This window comes from Diprion similis, chromosome 10 (assembly GCF_021155765.1).
Source record: "Diprion similis isolate iyDipSimi1 chromosome 10, iyDipSimi1.1, whole genome shotgun sequence".
NCBI classification, from domain to species: Eukaryota; Metazoa; Arthropoda; class Insecta; order Hymenoptera; family Diprionidae; genus Diprion; species Diprion similis.
In genome coordinates this window covers 19,092,383-19,112,848 of record NC_060114.1, presented here as the reverse complement: position 1 = coordinate 19,112,848, position 20,466 = coordinate 19,092,383, and the positions used below count along the sequence as shown (strand labels likewise).

General features: G+C 42.2%; 1 protein-coding gene across 1 annotated transcript in view; it reads right to left on the bottom strand.

Moving 5' to 3' along the window:
- Nucleotides 1-7,522, bottom strand: part of LOC124411083 (latrophilin Cirl) — a 138,253-nt gene extending 130,731 nt beyond the window's left edge. The window contains exons 1-2 of the mRNA XM_046889957.1: nucleotides 7,512-7,522; nucleotides 72-197 (exon numbers count right to left, since the gene is read on the bottom strand). The gene's annotated coding sequence lies outside the window, so the exon portion shown is untranslated. The remainder of the gene's footprint in view (nucleotides 1-71; nucleotides 198-7,511) is intronic.
- Between the last annotated feature and the right edge of the window lie 12,944 nt (nucleotides 7,523-20,466).

The window sequence follows — 20,466 nt, the reverse complement described above, 5'->3', positions numbered from 1 at the left end:
CCCTTCTTTTTTATTTCAGGAAGTTAAATTAATCCAAGTTTTACTGTGAAAATAATTTGAAAATCACTCACCTATAGTCGAATTATCGCCGTGGATATTGACGGGGTGTTTAAAAATCCATATAAATTTTCTGTCTCGTTGTAAAGTCGCATCGGGGATTTAAGATTATGTTTTTGATTTATCACTGCCGTTCACTCCTTGGATATTTTTATATCACACGAGCAATTAGTGCATTTTAAAAACGCAGCTCGTCACAGTAACTAATTATTAAAAAATTCACTAAAAACACGTGCGTTTTAAGGATCATGTGTTAACAATCGGGATGAAAATTCACTGCGCAACATTCTCACAACAACCATCGGCGAACATCACCACCATCGCATATTCGGACACCTTATATATTTATAAATATATCTACGCTCTCTGCTTTAATCGCGTATCCCTACAATTTTTCGTTTGAATCGTTTGATTAAAAAATTTTAGGAATAAAGTCATGAAACGAAAAAAAATGTCAACAAAAAAGAGAAAAAGTTGAATAAAAAATAAAAAATAAATCAATTATCAAATTCCTTAAGCACTTGAACCACGTGTGATAATTTATTCGAATCGATTATACTCGCATAAATTGGAATCGCAGATTGTGATTATTATTATTATTATTATTATTATTATTATTATTATCTTTCAATTATAAACTATCATCGACAAGTTTACACCACAGTTTTAGATGTATGTACACGTGAAATCCTCACTCGTCCTCACTTGCACAATTATTGTATCGACAGATTACTATTATCATTATTGTTATTATCGATTAATCGTTATAGTAGTATAGCACAGCAATTATATACGTATATATGTGTGTATACACATTATCACATTATTCATAATTGCGGAATACCGATAAAGGAATCGTCTTGTTATATTTCGAACAACATACACTACGACGTATTAATTGAAACAATTAAACGATCTAGATTTCTCGACTGTTTGATGCGAATTGTTTTCATCAGGCCAACGAAGGGAGAATTATTAATTTTTCTTTTCTTTTATATCGCCGGATTATAACTTTCGAATAAATATAAATAAGATTCAATGGATATTTGAGATTCAGGTGTGGATAACGTGCTTACGTCTGTGTTTATGTTAGATGCATGTATGTATATATGCAACATATATTCGTGTGTATTTAAGCATGGGAGACGTGAGGAGGGATTAGATCGAGATAAGAAGAGGAAGAGATGGAAAGATGAAGACGGAGAAGGGAGCGAGAGGTAAAGAAGAAATGAAAATAAATGTACTTGTGAGATATTTTTTATCGCCGATTTTAATCGCCACGCAAATATGTATTAGCCTGTCTGCCTCTGCCTTGGGCGAGACTCCGAACCGACTGTCGCGCGACGCGGGTCGCCGGGCGGTTTAGTATGTTCGCGGTTCCTCGCGACGCCCCCGACGCTCGCGACACCGACGCCGAACGAATGCGCGCCGCATACCTTCTTCCTCTACCTGCCCGAAGAGCCGAGGCGAGGCGAGGCGAGGCGAGGCGAGTCTTCGCCGCAACCTTCGCGGGAATCGATTCGCTCGGCGATTTGATCGCGATTTCACCTCGGTCGGTAATATCGATCGAAAAAGCTCCCGCGACAAAATTAGGACATTTTGTGTAATTCTAATTCGGTAGCTGGAAGGATATCTTATCTTCAAGTTCATTGATATCGAGAAGAAGAATTTTTTAATTTTTATTTACGAAATACGTTCATTCAATTTCAGCCCGGTCGGTAAAATCGATCGAAAAAGCTCGCGCGACGAATTCGGGACATTTTGTTTAATTCTAACTCGGTAGCTGGAAAGATATTTTATCTTCAAGTTCATTGATATCGAGAAGAAGAATTTCCCAATTTCTATTCACTAAATACATACATCCGATTTCAGCCCAGTCGGTAAGACCGATTTAAAAAGCTCCCGCGACAAAATGGTGAATTAAATATGTACAAAGTGATCTTCCGAGTAAAATAAGTCATCGTAGAGTAAAATCGGATGAATCTAATACATTTTAACCAATCAAAATCAATTTGAAACAAAGTATTAGTATCATATAAGCTTTTATTAATAGTTTCAGTTTTTTCTTTGCCGTTGCAACAAAACAACTGAGAAATCAGACAGATCGGAATGATTCGTATTTTTTTTTTTCAATCCCAGTTTCTTGTTATAATGTTGGTAACAAATGTATCCAGTTTTCACACAATTATTATTGAGAATTTCTCAAACTATCAGTTCTAGAACAATGAACTAAAATTTGTATAAAATCGATTATTTCACAAAGAATCGCTCGATCTGTACTCGGATGTTTATTTTCTGAAAGAAGAACAATTAATCAAGGTTCGCCTTTTCTTTTATCCTCTACAGTGTGTATTTCCACGAAATCGCGATAAGAAAGTTTTCTCCAGACTTAACACGTGTTACTCACTGATCGATAATAATTGTTTTCATCGCAAGATAAACGCCATTCCCTGAGAATGACAGGATGGAATAAAAAAAAAAGTTTCATTTAGTTAAAAAGCTTGTGAAATTCACTCGTGTAACTACAAATTGTACAGTAAAATAGAATCTAATGTTTCATGTTTATCCGACATCAATTTCGACTGATTTCAATCACATTACGCGGTAACAAAAAAATTTCACCTTCAGTCAAGTATAAAGCAATACGCGTGTTCTTATAGTAGGTATACATTTTTCCACTCGTCTAGTCGAGGGTTGCAAGCCAGCCCCTCAAACTTCCTTCGAAATTGATTTTCAATGGTACCGTAATACGTCGAATCAATTTTAGGATGTATCGCAGCCTGCAGGGGTTGCACCATGTAAATATACGAGTATATACAATATTATACATACACACATACATACACATATATATATACGTGTATACGCGAGGCGTGGTCACATGAAAATCAAATTCATGGCATCCAGAGCGCTGGATATTCTGCGCGAGCCTGACGGAGTCGCGTCGTCTTATACTCGAGATAAAATATTATTCCACCCCATTGGAAATTAATATACCGTTTCCTAGAAATAATCTATTTTTATAGATGTTTTGCTCTCTCCTTTGAGACGTTCCTTTTTCTTCTTCTTATTTTTTGTTTCATTTCATTTTTTTATCTCGACTTCAATATTATATTTTTATTTCTATCTAATTTTTTTTGTTTTGCTTCAATCTCGTGATTCTAGCTTTAGCAACGTGTGTATCCTTCACACGTCTAATGCTCTGCAGTGATTTTCGAGTGTGTGCATTGACGCGTCGATGCAATGGTGGTGCATCGCAGCCCTTCGCTGCACAAAGGGAAAGCCGTGCACTGCAGGTGACGATGAGAAGAGCGTAGAGAGCGGGGTTCTGGTGGTTGAACCGGGGATTTTTTTCTTCTCGGTGCTTTTTTAATCATGCCTCAGAAGCAGAAGCGTAAGCAGTAGCAGCAGCAGCAGCAGCAGCTGGAAAAGCTGCGCCCCTTCATTTATGCTCTCCTAACTTCTTTGAATTTTTAACAACTCCGCACGCCTCATTTCTAGGTCAAGATATACCTTTGATGCCTTTTTTTCCCTTGTTTTATGTTTGTTGAATTGTGTTTTTCTTTCTGTTTTTTTTCCTTTTTTTTTGTATTGATTTTTTTTTTTTTTTTTTTCAATTTTCATTCTCTCCTTTTTTTTCGAATGAATTTTCGTCTCCGTACAGAAGAGCTCCGTTTTTGTTTTTCGTTTGCTTAATGGCGGCGGTATGAAAAATATTCAAATCGCTCTACACGGTACTGCTTGGGAGATTAAAATACAAGATGAATCGCTGTTGCCATGTAGGTATGTATATTTTATATCTTAAAAGGAATAGAATGAAAGAAAAGAATAGAAAAAAAAAAATTCATCACATGTTTCGACGGCGAATTTTTAGGATTTTATTATCGAGGAATGTCAATGTACTGAAATTCGAATCGGACTATTAAATCTAACGTTTTTTTTCCGTCATTTTGATTTTGCAAATTCCTCTCTTCACAATTCGAATCCAGATATAGAAAATTAGGTTTAATAAAACACGAAACGGCTTTCATATGTATACAGGAGGTGTTTCTCTGCAATAACCGTAAAATACGATAAGCAGCCTGGCGCGTTGGGAATCCACGTTATAGCGATCGAATTCGAATTGCTTATATAACTACTCATACAACGAGATATATACACTAGCAAAGGTAATTGCGTATTTTGGACGCGTGCGATGTATAGAAAACAAAAAGAAGCAAGAAAGAAAAAAAAATAAAAGAAAAAGAAAAATATGCCTGAAACAAGGAATTAATTTTCGCTCCTTTCTCATAGAAATTCGGCAATTCCTCTTCACTCTTTAAAGTCAAAGAAGAAACTTTCTCGTCAACACATCATTGGCCGTAACTAGTTACGAGTAGAGTTTATAAACGATGACAAACTTGAATTCAACGAATCGAGATTCGAGGCTGACGATCAACTTTCTAGTATAACCGCGCCAAGTCCAGTTAGCTATTAAAAATATACTCGTTTCTCTCTCTCTCTCTCTCTCTCTCTCTCTTCCGAATAGATGGAAAATAAAACCGCATCAAGTATCCCGCGACATCTGACCGCGGAAGTTCGATGATCTCACGTATTTCAGGGAAATAAATATGCATATGGTTCCCATGGTTCATGTACCATTTAATGGTCAAGGTGTCTCATCGACTAGGTATGGATGTTACCTTGTTCGTTAGGCAGACTGACTAACCCTGGTAGACGCTCTTCATTCAAGCAAAGTCTGTACATCAAGGTATGTACCTTCGATATCTTTCCTTTTCTCTTTGTCCACTCATCTCTCCACTTGTTTACGTCTTTCACTGTAATGTCCTTTTAGTGGTCTTTACGCCTTTCCCAGGCACAACGCAGTGATCCATCACACTTTTATACTCTACATATGACAACAAGGAAATTGCGAAAATATTTTACTCAAGTATTCATAACTCACAACGTTATGAGGATTGGATTCGGTCATGTATCAAGACTGTTTCATGGGAAGTGACCTAACCTCTAAGAATCTTTGCAACAGTAACGATTGGCGTGTGATTCAAAGAATTTGAAGATATTTTGACGCTGTTTAGGCACGAGATGATAAATACTTGAAAATCGAGTTTTGATGATTGTCTTCAATGATGTATCAATACTGTTTCTTGAGAAGTGACCTAACCTCTAAGAATCTTTACATCAGTAACGATTGGCGCGTGATTCAAAGAATTTGAAGATATTTTGACGCTGTTTAGGCACGACATGATAAATACTTGAAAATCGAGTTTTGATGATTGGATTTAGTCATGTATCAAGAGTGTTTTTTGGGACGTGACCTAACCTCGAAGAATCTTTACAACAGTAACGATTGGCGCGTGATTCAAAGAATTTGAAGATATTTTGACGCTGTTTAGGCACGACATGATGAATACTTGAAAATCGAGGCAGCGGAGCGTACCTACACAACGAGAGGACGAGGAGGGCTTGTACCTGTGTAACATGTACCTACAAGAGACGGGAAACTCGTAACGAAACGGCGGCTAATATTTGCGGCATCGATCGAGAAGCGACGCCGAGCGCCGGGACGCCGCGCCGAGTTCAAATTGAATTACTCCGTCACGCTCACTCCCGCATTGCCGGGAGCCTTGCTATGCGGCTCTGTGTACCTCTGCCTCACCTCACTCACCCCTTCGAACTCGCCAACCTCCCTCTCCTCCTCCTCCTTCTCCTCATCCTCATCCTCATCCTCATCTTCCCACCTTCGCACGATAGGAGTAGAGTAGAGGTACACGCGCTCTACCAAGAGCAGATTGTTTCCGGTAACATTTTCCTCGAAACTATTTCCTACGCCTTCCAACCTCCAGCTAGGTCTATAATACTGTCATCGGGCCAACCCGACATTTCGACGAAATATGTTTGGAAACCTCGCCAAACTCACACGCTGGTTTTTATGTCGATAAAACAGTTATTTACAATGAGTCGTTAGACTTGTCATGCAACTTGATTAGAATCTTCTTCTGATTCGGCAGAAGTTGCGGTTTCGTAGGTGATTTTCTTCGAGGGTACTTTAACCGTTGCTTTCGACCGCAGCTCTGCATCAGTTCCAAAAATTGCATATTTTCTGTATCCATGTTCATTTAATTAAAGATAGTTCAGTTCAGGTGTGGACTGTACATAAAATTCTATTTTCGATTCACGTCATATGTGACCGGAAGTCTAGTAAAGTTCGCATGAAATGATGATGGTAAGTCGTTTAAAGTCACTCGTTGAAGTAGCTCGATTTGATGTGAAGTCACTCGAGGAGTCGAGCAGTTACGGGATTTCAGTTGAAATCGTTTACAGATAAGGTCGAGTTTCTAAAGTCGACCAAGTTCATGCAGAAGTCACGTGAAGTTTTTTTAGTCACCAGTAATTGTCAATGTATGCGGTTCCATCAAAGAATGGTCCACCTCTGGGGCTAACCTTCCAATACAAATAAGAATTTCTCCTTCCGGATGCTGTGAGAGCCGTTGAAGCTATTCATACTGTAGAGAAATTTTCTCATATGTACGCGGTTAACAATGGGCTCAACAATAAGCGCACGAGGGGCTAAAGGCTAGACGAAGTTTATGGGCTGGGGAACCTTTGCCTCTGAATTTCATTGCGAAGGTAGACTTCAGCATCCAACTTATCTCGCACCTCTAACTAGTCTTGGCCATTGTGCACGCAGTCACTCGGATCTCGTCTTTACGGCTTTCGAACATCTCGCTGCTTCTTGCCAGCCGCCATTTAACCCTGGATTTCAGAGACGAGTGGAATATGTAGATAGAAGTAGAGGAAACAGTGTGAAAACCCAGAGAAATTTAGGTAGTTTCGGTGAAAAACAGAACCAAGGTTAAATCTTAAGTCATTTTTAATAAGGGATTCAGTGGTGGCCTCTGATTTGATCTTAAACTTCATCTTCAAGATCATTTTGAGATAAACTTTGATTTTTCAAATGGGAATCTTTATTTTTGGTGTCAGTATCGGAAAGAGAGGAAGTTTTACAAAAGATTGACTTCAAGATCAACTTTCAAAAGCTAGTCAGATCGTCCTGACCAAACCTGACAACTTTTGTGTGAAACATCTTGCGTGAGATGCGGATCCTCAAGATTATCCGCGGTATTGTTACCAAGTGTGATTTTAACCTTTCTTTGAGCCGTAAAGATCGCGTTGACCTTAGACCTTAACACACATTTAAACGTAAAGCTTCGAGCTCTTTCCGATCCCCACACCAGAAACGGGGGTCCCTGTTCAAAAAATCAAAGTTGATCTCACAATAACTGTGAATATGAGGTTCAAGGTAAAATCTCAAAGGTCACCATTAAATTCCCTTCTTAAATATTACCCAAGACTTAGCCTTGGTAATTGTTTTTCCACTGAGTATGGAAGCCCGCTAGATTTCTAAGGGTTTCCATAGTTTTTTCTCCATTTTAAAGATCATCCCATGAAACTTTTATCACTCAGGGATCATCTACATAATATTATTCCACCTGCATCTCAACATCGGTATAATTATGTGTATATATTATATATACCTATAATGTTCATATAATGTGAAACCAAACTAGTTTCTAGATTAATTAGACTAATTATTATCCACGGTTGGTTGGCTGCACTGCGTTCTCGTAAACAAGCGTGCAGCTCTGAGCTAAACTGAGCTCAGCTCAACTCGATTCAACTCAGCTCGGTTGAGTTCGTCTCTGGGTGTAGAAGGTATCGTTGTCAAAGATTAACGCTTCGTTGAGCAGAAACATCTTCCAGACATTGTAAGAGCTTAAAAAATACACGTTTCTCAGAATCAAGGGGGAGATTGTCATCTGCAGGCTTTGAGCTCGAACATCAAAACACCGAGCTTCCGTCATTCAATCGTGATTTTCCAGCCCCTAAGCATCAGCGGCGTGAATCGAAGGTACCAAAGTTCGCAGACAGGTTGATGAAATTCACGGCGGGAGAGATTCGTATGGCGGGAAAAAAGGGCGGGTGATTTGAATCAGCTATTCGAAACCTGCGCGTCGATGTTAAAACCACGAGCAGCGCGAGGTGTTCGCGTTGTTTTAAATCTCAATCTGGCTGGCAACCGGACAAATTGGACGATATAACGGAGAGTTGGTTCAACTAATGAGTCGCGCGCGGCATAACCGCGGCGTTCCAAGGGAAAGGATGTACAAGGAATGAGCTGCGGGAGCGACTGGAATCAGGGATCAGGAACAAACGACGATCCACTTGCGGTCAGAGAGGCGGGACCTCGGGAGTATCAAAGACAGCCCAATGGTCGGATTCGAGAGATGAAGGAGAGAGAGAGAGAGAGAGAGAGAGAGAGGGAGAGCGAGAGAAGACGAGGAGAGGCTGAGAATCTGAGAAGGAGACGGAGGAGGAGGAGGAGGAGGGAGGTACATTCCACGGGTTAGAGATTTATTTGCCGAATAAATGTTGAGGAGGTATTTTTAATGGCTGACAATAGTGGTCTGATAGTGATCTCAGAAACGTATTGTCGTTCGCCGTCGTATATAATCCCGCAGGCATCGACGCAACGAGCAAACGAAACGAATCTTTCCCTCCCTCCCTGCCCCCCCCCCCCCCTTCGTTCCTTCTCTCGCACTATGTGTCCCTCCTGTTCTTCCTCATTTCCTCCTTCTCTCCTCACCTCATCTCCTTCATCTTCCTTTGCAGTCTCACCTGCTGAGGCCTTTCAGCCCTCGCCCCTTTTGTGCATCGATACATTGTCATTACGGTTAGGTATCATTATCATTACCGCTGTCATATATATCCTCGGTTCTGTTATTGTCGTTGTGTTCTCTGCTCATTGTGCCCAGTAATTCAATAGTTTTGTGTCCACTTTAGTGGCTATTAATGGATGTACACCGTCTAACACACATAGATACACACACACACACACACACACACACTTCGAAACGGTGCAGGAGCGGCACGTAGTCAAGGTGGACGTATGGCTGCACAATAGCTACCATGCCTGACGATAAGAACTACACGATCGATAATGGAGGACCTATTGACACTAACGGCAGTCTCCTCTCCCGTCGAATTACCTACATGAGAAGTATAAACTGATCGTGATTACCTTCCTATCTACCTTGATATAACCTAGTCGTACCTTCGGTTCACTTCCCATTTGGGATTCGGGGTTAATGGACTCAGTCCAGAAATTACGAGACCTTCGCCGATTATTCTTCATTCTCAAACCACCATGAATGGGACGAACAATTTTTCGGATTCAACAAGTCGGCAACAGTGACGTAGGTATAACGTGATCCTTGATCGGAAGATCAAGGTTTTGGAGGAGAAGCTAAAAAATGAGATGAAAAAAATCATGCTCTCTCACACTGGGAAATATATTTTCCGGATGGAGCCTCGGGGTGTTTTATTCTTGCGCAGCTACCACTGCCAACAGACTGCTGACTCTTTCTCGTGCGGTCTGTTCGATTGATCGATCTATGGTTTTTACTTCGTCCCGCAGGCTTCATCGCTCTATATACGCACAATCCCTCACGGCGAATATCTCATCTCAAATATACGCCGTTGTAAATTTCTTTTAGCGTCACCGTGTATCGCCGCTTTGACGGATTTGAAACTTGCGGGTAAAAACCGAGTCTAAGGTGGAAGAACCGGAAACGGAAGTTGAGGGAACGGAGGAACGAGGATCGTTGGGCTTTCTTTGATCTGAATCGCTGACATATTGTCACGTTGATTTCAACGATACACCAATCCGTGTATCTATTTGATGTATACAAGGTATAAGTGGAGTACCTAGTACCAACTCACTTCAAAAGACACTGATAAAGAGCCAAAGGCGACAACCTCATCAATTACCAACCTCTTTTATTCACACCTTTCTATTATACACGACTCCATATTATCTGCTATCGGTATATCCTCGTGTCAAAATCGCGTGAGAACCGACCCAAGCTTTTGATAAATATAACGATCTTAAAACAGGATCTTTCAAACTATTCATCCGTTTTAGATTACCCAAAAAACGATATTAGTTTCTCAGCATCTGTAGTACCAGGTCTTTCAAAAATCTTCCAAAAAAGGGACACTTTTCTGCAGACAACTATATTGGTCGAGTACGTAACAAATAACGAAGGAAACCAGTTACCTGTGTGCGATTCTTGTTCACATCTTTAGAATGCAGCTGAATGACGGTTTAAGAGTGGTTTCAATAAATCTTCGAAAAGAGTGTCGATTCACACGAAGTACAAGGGCCAATAGTAAATGACGAATGTACTCAACGCAGAGAGTGAAACCCACCATTGGTCGAAATTTATGAATAACGTTGACCCCAGTTGTGCTGCACCCCTGACAAATTTTCGTTTTCCTTTGCTCCCGTCTCGTCGGTCTCGTTCTTTTTCACCCACCACCAAGGTGGGCTGGGCAAAAGGAGTAGGTACGAACCTTGTATCGAATAGGAAACCATCAGTGACGGTTGGATGAGACGATTTAACGCGTTCTGGGTACGATATTGGGTTGGGAAAATTTATAGTCGTTGTAGTTGCTGTCTGAGCCACCCGCGGCGCAGCCCACGGACTCTCAGTCCCGAACATCAATAAGAACTCCTGCTCAAATAAATCCACTGTTTTGACAGTGTTTCGTAATAATTTGCCAATAGCTGCTGCAGAACGCGGCATGCAGAGAGTGCCTCGATACTCGGCGTGTCCCCCTTCTTACGGTTCAGTCGCTCGCTCAGGCCGTGAATGATAAGCTGGATGTATAAGCTGAACTCTTGAGGTTATGATGCTGGATGAGATTCCTCGAGCTCAGCAGCTTATCACGCGCATGTCTCTCAGTCCGATGTAAATCACGAACAACCCGTGATTGCCGTTCGTCATTCCTTTACATGATTTTTACTCCGCCGCTCCCCGTTATAACTTCGTTGTCATGCATGCAAGTTTTATTATCAACATGGTTCAGCGTTTCCGGAAGAGGAGACAATGACAGTCAGTGAGTCATTCGAACGGTTTTTCTTCTTTTTTTATTCAGTTTTCCACTTTTTATAGGCTCTACCCCGTGCACGCTGAAAGATGACGAAGGGCTAGAGAAAGAGAGAGGATTCTTTGGATAAACTGAAATTTATGCGATCACAAACGGATGTAAATTTATTTAAATCACCCGATTTCGGATGGCGGTTTATTGTGCTTTGGCGTCAGGCGTTCGCTCTTCTTTGCTTTATCGCCGCCCGACTATGGGACACGGGATGGGCGTGCACCGCGGGCCAAGGCCCTTCTGTTTAATGGGAAATTAAAGAATCTTCAGACCCCGTATAGCTAGTAGTTCCTCAAAATAAAGTCACCCTATTCATAGACGAATTCGAGCTTCATTCTTCTGTCAGAGTTTATAACTGTGGCATGTTTTCGTGATCTTTATTGACATTGTCCTAATTTCAAAAAAATCCACATGTATCGTTTTAAATTGTCACAATTTCTTCTGCTTACAACATTTTCAATAATCAGCTGATAAATCCAAACGAGAACAACCTTGGAGAATAAATAAGCAGCAAATTTCTCTCTGAAACTTGTGAATCCTTCATTTTTTTTCTACCCCATATTTAAGTACAAATTACAGTATATCTCTGAGACGGCTTAAGATATTGATTTGATTCAACTTTTATTCGAAAGAGCGGACAAAATCTGACTGGAAAAGTGTCGAGGCAAGATTCTGGGAAGTTGGAAACTAACTCAGCCCGCGACGAGCAGACACTGAAACTTTTTTCTCGGCGCCAACGTCCGACTCCATTGTTTCCCTGCCTCGTTGAAGGTATAAAAAATTGATAACCTCACCGAAGCAGTATCTTCGGGGGTTGGCCGGTGCCCACAGACTAGTTATAATTCCTGCAGTAGGCCCTGTCAAAATATTCTAAAGTCCGACCGCGAGCTCGAGGCAAGGCGTGCGTCTCGGTCTCTGCACGAAACAGCCGCGGATATGTAGCGAAATAAAAGGATGAGAAGGACTGGCTAAGAGCCTGAGCTCCCGCCTCAACCACTGAGCGCATAAGTTACGCGTTCCCAGGGGCAGCCAGAAGAGCTTAAATCTTGTTCCCGAATATTGAGAGGGACGCGCTTCGTCCGATTCTTGCGTACGATATCATATCCTCAGTAAGAAGGAAGCAGTTTATACATATTCTTCGAGCTTTTGCATAACAGAAAGAAATATCTGCAGGAATATAAAGACACGCGTGCGTTTTCGCACGTTACCTTCATATCGGCGTGAAAATTCGCAAAAGAAGAAGAATACAGATTTGATTTTGCGTTTCAGCTGCTACCACCGCGAACCCTGTAAGACGATTTCTCGTACGCTTCGAGGTAAGATCACTTCGCGGACGGCTGGCTGAGCAGGCAGACATGGGCGCTACAAATGGGCGGGCCGGTCTGCAACTGCCCTGAGGTCACGCACAAGAAGAGAAGAAGCTCGGCGTTGCGGCGGGGAGAGCGAGCGAGAAAAAGATGGAGAGCGAGAGAGAAGGGGAAGATGAAGAGAGAAGGAAAGAGACAGGTGAGAGAGGGAGATCAAGGTGAACCACTTATACCTTACTGACTGGATTACATTAAGCGATCCGCCGCCAGAGTCAAACAACTCTAATTTAGCCCCAATCAAAAAGAAAAATTCCCGCCCCCCACTATTTGTCATTTTCAACACACATTTTTTCCTTTTGTTTTTGGTTTCGATTTCTTGACATTGTGAACGCCTTAGCTCATGTGACTCTGATGTTCTCTTGGGTGCGGATTCAAGTACCGAATGGTCAAATAAAATTCCATATGGTCAAAACCTCGAGTGAGAAAAGTTGAAAATCGATCAGAGTTCCACATGGTCGACGCTCCGAGTTGGTCGAATTCCGAATGTTACAAACCTTCACATAAACCGTGAAGCGTTAACCTCATATGTGATGTTGGTAACTTTTGAGTTTTGACGATTCGGTGTGACGACCTGTCTAAACTTTAGCCATTCAGGACTTCGATCTGCGCCTATCTTCAACTCTAGTATTTCTCTTTTTTTCTTGTTCTCCATATTGAATGGGGTTTCCGACTCGGAGAACAGCTTTTCTTTTGGAAAACCGAGGTAAACAAAAAAAAAAAATAAAAGACGGCGAGGTTTATACCTTCACACGATTTCGCGAGCGAGGTTTTTGCGGGTCTCAATTATGCGTTGGGGAAAGTCTTTGTTCAGTGCGCGATGAAGAGCCGTCGGTCGCCTCGGCTTCGCTCGCTCGCCATGCCACTCAGAGCCGCTAGTGAGTATGAGGGAATCTCTTCGCGGCGGCGCATGCGCGCGAGGCCTTGAAGAATAAAGGTGGGAAAATGAGTAGCAGACGCATATTCCGGGCGTGGAATAATTAGCTAATAACAGAGTCGTCCCGAGGGGCAGGGGGATATTACGGCCCACGCGAGCCTCGCTATAGGCGCAAGGTCTACCTATTATGTGTATTACAGCTAACCCCGTGCCTGCATACGCAAGACATGCAGCCGAGGCAAAAAAATTACCGTCGTCGAACAAAGCGGGACATAAGATTCTTTGTGAGCTAGTATCGCTATTAGGTATCCTCGCTTGTATTCATTACTATTCTTAGTCCGTTCCGACCGCGTCGAGATTTCCTTGTGAAATATTTTTATCATCTACGATATATATACTTGGTTCGAAAGTAACACATTTTTTGCGTATCAGTTTGACTAGATATTACCAGCAACAAAGGGGTCAATCGACTGAGGAAAAAATCGCCCGGATTTTTTATTCCTGACACGGCATCGTAGGGAGAGAAAAGACGGCAATTTATTTCACGATTGCAACCGAATGGCAAACAAGGACTTCCGTAGGGCCCGGGCCCCGGGGCCCCAAGAGCAGGGGTCACGGCTGCTTTTCGGGCGGCGACTTCACCCGGTACGGAAGTTTACGACTTGCGACTTCCGTCCGAGCGAGTGGCGGTGCGTATACGAGGGCCGTGTGCTGTGTTTCAACCCTTCGCTTTATCCCCCTCCCCCTCCCCCTCCCCCTCCCAGAGTGCCATTTGTACCCTTGTATGTATACTCGGGGATATATATTATATATTTGTACAGCCATTTAAACACGCCTGCAGCCAGGATCTGCTTACGTCTAATACCCGTCATTTCTGTATATTGTATGTACACTGCAAACGTGGCCCCCTTTGATTTGAATAATACCGGGCAGCTCGGATCACGGTTTTCAAAAGTTTCCTGCCACCTAGTGGAGAGAATAAAATATAAACCGAACCAAGAAAGAGATGTTTTTTTCGTATGAGTTTTAGCGAATTAAATTTCCATAGAATCGGAGTAATAATATCGATTTATTTATGAACAGATAGTACAGAAATATAATTTTATTTCGCGACACTTTGTATCTGCCAAAAGTATCTCCAGAATAAACAGAATCGCTGAATAGCCTGTTTAATTTTTTTTAAAAGAGACCTATGGGGAATTAATTTCAGGGTAAAATGCGCAGGATTATTTCGTTTGAAATAGTTTAACCGTCCCCTTGAAACAAGTTAGCGGTATTAAATAGACAAATGAGAAAAGTGAGGACAGAAATCCTCCCCCGTCCGGAGACGCGTGTACAGATAATGGCGTATGACGTGCGGCCTCACGTGCGTCGTCGATCGTTACGCTTATATGCCATAACGCTTCACTCGTTACCATTCCCTTTATAGTGAACAGAACGTATATCCATACCCGAATCTATTATGTACTCTTGCCTATAAACATGTAAGCAGGGTGCGTATAGAGAGGCAAGTATTTTCTGGGAGATCCTTCCTTCTTGTCGCGTCACGTGACAGACGCTTGCCAAATGACTTCCTTTGCAAAGTTTTCCCTCATTCATATCAGGATTTATTACTTACTCAGCTCATTTTATGTTATTATTATTATTGTAATTTTTATTTTCATTCATGCTCAATTTTTCCCGACTAATAATATCTCTCTCCTTGGTGCAGTACGTGCAGTAGATTGTCCCCCATTATTTGAGCAAATATATATCCAACGGGGGATCGGGCAAGCACTTCAGATCGTTTTACTTCCTGTACTTAATGGATAACAACGGTCGAAAAATTCAAAAAATTTCGACACCATACTGCCATCGTCAAAAATCCGAACCAACCATGTTATCTTGTTTTCAGAAATTTATACCCGAAGCGATTGTTCTCGGACTGACTTTGGTGAGTGTGTCAGGCCAAACAACTAGGTGATACTAGCCAACGTCAAAAATGGCATTTTGGCATAGGGACCTTGACCTTAAACTCCGATGAAGAATTCCTTCAGTTTCGCGGGGCATTAATCACTCTGTAAAATGTATCAATCATGTTCTTTTTTTGTGAGGGGGGGGGGGGGGGGGAGAAGATTGTGGGATGGGACTAATTTAGCGGTCATAATATGTGAATGTTGATCGCATTGAAAGCTCTAGTGTTACCGACTTTCAGACGTACCGCTTTTCCCCTTCCCTTTCTCTGGTTCTCGAAGCAAAGAAGCACGCATAGGTGTACGTGAAACCAGCCGGACGACTATCCACTACCGTTTACACCTTCTTCTTCTTCTTCTTCGACTTCTCCTCCGAGGTGGAAGCGACACGGCGTCTCCTGGTTTTTTGTCTCGTTTTCTCCTCCTCCTTGCCCCCCGTGGAAACAGTTGATCTTATCGTGAACCGCGTAGAAATGTTTTGTCATCTAATAAGCCTGAATAAATATCATTTTGACTTGCAGGTACACGTAAATGAGTAATAAGCTGTACGTGGAGGCCCCCGGAGCTTTACGATTATGAAATGCCAGAGCGGGCGCCAACCTCGCCGCACCGATCAACTCATAGTTGATAGGCCAGCCATCCTTACGGACGTTCCAGAAGTTCTACAGATCAGCAATCGACGGTGAAACTTTGTGCTCATCCTCAAATTTGAAGACGAGGCTTGTAACTGATTTTGAAATACGTGTTTCCGAGTCTTGGGCTCCGGTGGATCGTTAATCAGCAAACCAATTGCCAGATTTATTTCCTTTAGGTAATCTCTGAGGATCGAGGCACCGAGCTTCGACCGTTTGGACACACGAAAACGTGCCAGTGTGTGTCATAGTTACCAATGTTTTACGAAACATTTGAAGAGACCGCGCGGCTTTTCATATTCGTCGATTTGTTTTACGACCATTGAATCTTTTGAGGAATTCTCGAAACGCGTGTATATTTCCCGTCAAATCGACCCACGATCATTACACGCGCTTGCATGCTACAGCTACACGCCTCACAAAACTTTTGTAACCTGCGTTTTAGAGCCAACTCGAGACCCGGACCGGCGTCCCGAGCATTGAGCCATCCGGAGTATCGGAACGCGCAGGTATAACACTGCACATGTGTGCTCTGGAGACGTAAATCACTCGAGAGGCTCCCGCGCGGTTATCTGGGCTCGAGTACCCGTCCAATCAAATTATTTATTAAAACAGGACAATGAAGAAAAGATGAGCAGCCTCGACGCCGCCGAGATGGGGAATGAGAGAAATATGGAGAGAAGGGGGGGAAGATTAAACGCTTTGACTGGCATCGCGGCTGCATCGCGCGGACACCTTCTTCCTTACCTTTGCTTCGTAACGATATACATGGATGTAATACTCCCGGCTCTATGCCTTGACGAGTAAATAGTTCAAGATTAGCCCTCGGCCCTGCCGAGAATATATCAAGAATGAATTTTCACATGGTTGATCATCAAAGAAGGCCAGCTCCTTCCGCTTCTGCTCAAGGGGTTAACGCACCTTCGGGATGCACGGCGCTCTTTTTCCAACTTACGCCACGTCGATGGCTTGTTTTCCTCATATTTAACCACCGAATCATAAATATCTCGTCAACGGTTCCAGATACCGACTTCGTTCAGCTGAAATTGGAATCAGGGAGAAAAACTGGACACGAAAATGTCGGCATCTACGAAGCTACGTCATCCGAAGTCGAAGTACAAAGTTTCTCTCACCCATTGTACAAGTTTCCATTGTTTTTCCCGTATTTAACTACAAAAACTGGTGTATCTTGCGAACGGTCCGACGTATCGATTTGATTCAACTCTTGCCATAATCAGCAGAGAAAATCGCAACGGAAAAAGTGGCCAGCTAAGTTCGAACCGACTCTGAGACTGAAAGAGCTAGTCAGAAACAGCAAAGCACTAACTTTCTATCTTGATTTATTATCCTCGTTCTTTTTCAATTTCGTCTTTCACTTTTTGCTTTTCTCCATATTTTGTCACATAAGTCGTCACATCTACCGAACCGTTCGAGATATCGATTCGATTCAACTTTTGTCGGATTCAGGGAGTGAAATTACACAAGAATAAAGTGTTCCTGTTAGCTTTTCCGAACTACCATTCAGCCTGGGATAGACACGTCGACTGACGACAAATGGACGCCACCGAAGTTGTTCCCCTCGAGTAAACAATTCGCGAGAAATGCGAGCTAGGCGGCTCGGCTCCTCCTCGATGATCCTGGAATCCTTATAGTCCCTAATTCTCCGTCTGAGCAGAGCCAAAGGCTGCAGAACCGGAATCAGATATAGCGCTAGCGGCGCAATGCGGCTCGCGGAAGACGCGGGCCTTAGGAATTTCGTAACATCTGTTGCAACGAATGTCAGGGTTCGGAAGCTGCGCCGGCATGAGTAGGTATGTAGATGCTTAATCCTCGCTCCGCGGTCCGCACGAATTCGTCCTCCGGGTGACGCCGCCTGCCTGAACTGCACAGGGCGTTAAATCCGAAGCGTCGCGTCGATGCGACAGGTTGAAGGTTAGAATTTCCACGTGAAATTTCGGGGGAAGAAGACACGTGTCTTTTCTCCCGCTTCACGTCTCGCTCATTTTTCGAAAGCTAGATCGTTGTCAAATTCCTGCGTCAAGAAATACGCCGCGAGGAATGAGAAAAAATTAGTTTCCTTCTCGCAGCGCGCTAGCGTCAATCCTTAAGCGGCTCGCTCGTCGGCTTTCTGATTCGCCCCGCGAGTCTTAATATTTAGGTTGATATAATCGGCTTACGATCTCCCCGAGGGACTTGCTCGACCTGCGTCGAGAGTGTCGCGTGTCCCTGCGGTAGGCGTACCTACTACAAGGATGAAGACCGAGGTTCACCGATTTTTCTAACTCCTCGCGCGTCTAATTTCCAGTGGATGCGCTTGGAAGGCGGACCGCGAGAAAAATCAATTTATTATACGTTTTCTCTCGTACCTTCTCGGCTATTCTCAAACTCCCGTTTCTCTTCTTTTTCTTCTCCTTATCCTTCTTCTTCATTCTTCGGCTCTTGTGAGAAATTATGACTGAGCGTAGAGTTGAGAGAGAGAGAAAGAAAGAGAGAGAGAGACGAGGGTCAGCCGACTGAGGAGCGCTCGTTTGGTAGAAGAACCTCTGAAGCTGGCTGTAAATCTGAATCGCTTTATTACGGGCGATAGCGGCGATATATATTAATGGAGAAATGAAATAAAATGAAACGAAGCGCCCGTAGATACGCAGGTTCTCGAAGTTATCGGAGGCCAGCCACGGAGCGCCGTCGCTTCAGTCTCGTGCCTTGATTCCCGGTCCTTGAACACGAAATTTCGAACACGGAATGCCGGGCGTCGTTTTTAACGTCTCGTTTGGAAAAAAAGGCCAGGAGACAAAACGCCGCCTCTCTCCTTTTTATCACGCGGAAGAACACCGCGCGCGACTCCGACCCGCGAATATTTGAATAATTGAGAAGAAAACGCCCGAGGGATCTTGAAGCGAAGGAGCCTGTTGGTTAGGAATCATTATTTTATTTTATTTCTTTTTCTTTCGGCTGAAGTGAGATGTTAATATTCCGTTTAAATCGACCAGTATATCACCCCTTGCTCTCGCACGGGGGTAAAAAACTTTATATAACACGAGGCTAAAACACGCCGAGTCTCTGACGGGAGTTGAAATTATGAGGCTAGATTCCCCGAAAGGGGGATATATCGCAAATACGGCCACCCCTGGCCGCCGGCTCGCCTTTAAAAGAGCCAATTTGTCCTTCGATAAAAGGTAAAAGAATGTTAAGAAAAAAAAAATGAAAATAAGGAAAAACAGCCACGAGTGTGGGTTTATTTGCCGCGAGGAAATTATTACGACTCGCGACCGCAAGGCTCGGATGCACATTTTTATACCCGAGGTAACATTGTATGCAATATTATGGCTAACCGGGCTTGTTACTTGTCACCGTAATTATTTATACCCCAAAGATCGATCGCCTCCCATCACGTTTCTCCGCGATAAAACGCGAATATTTTCGTTGAACCGTATTACTTGTTCCAGTGTTCAACGGTCCAACTAATCTTCGCAGGAATGTTTTTTGTGACAAATTTGACAGATTTATATACAGGGTTGGGGGTGGGTGGGGGGGGGGGGGGGGGGCAAAACGGGGTACTTAGTGAAATACTTAGTTTACGAGGACTCAAATATCCTCAATCTATGTTTGTTTTTTCTTTGTAATTGTAACCAAAGAAAATAAAAACGATTTTCAAACGTAAGAGAGAAATTTTTTTTTTTTTTTTGATTTTTGAAAGTTTTAAATAATGCTCAATAATGTTTATAGAAATCATTTTTGACTAATTAAATAACATTTTGAAAAACAAGATTTTTTTATGAAATTTTAAGGGTATCCCATTTTGCCCCCCTCTACACCGTTCTGCCTGCCTCTCCCTTATATATAATTTAAGGTGATTCGTTTGTGACAACTTTTTTTTTCTTTCTTCACTTCCGACCTAAGATTTTATCGAATATGTCGAAATAAAAATTCCCTTAAATTCACAGCCCTAAAAATTTACATCAAGTACTTTCCCTTAGCGTGAAAAGATTTACTATCTAAAATACGCGTAGATTGAGATTTTTTTTTTCTCAAAATTTTATATCTTTGCGGCGCTATATGCTATCACATCGAGATTTTTTGAGATAATGAGCCTCAATTTATTTGTGGTATGAATTTTTCAAGGATTATCGAATCAAATTTGATAAAATATCGATTTTCCCTTTATATCGCCACATTTTTGTTGCAAGGATTCGATGGAAGGAACACTGGTTCGATGTCATAGCATAAAATACGGCAAAAATATAGAATTTTGAAAAAAAAAAATCTCAATTTACGTGTATTTTTGATAGTAAATCTTTTCGCGCTAAGAGAAAGTACTCAATATTAATTTTGAGGGCTGCAACTTTCAGGGAATTTTTATTTTGACATGTTCGATAGAATTTTAGGTCAAAAAAAAGATTCCGTCAAAAGATGAGCGTTTTCCCCATTGATAAATTTTTTTTAATTTATCAGGGTTCGTGGTTAAATCTTTTTTTCTATTACTTACATCAATTGTAACGTCATCACTTTTATACAATGAAACGAGTGTGGGTGAAAATGTAGAAGTAGAGAAATAGAAATCATTCAAAACGTAAAAGGGT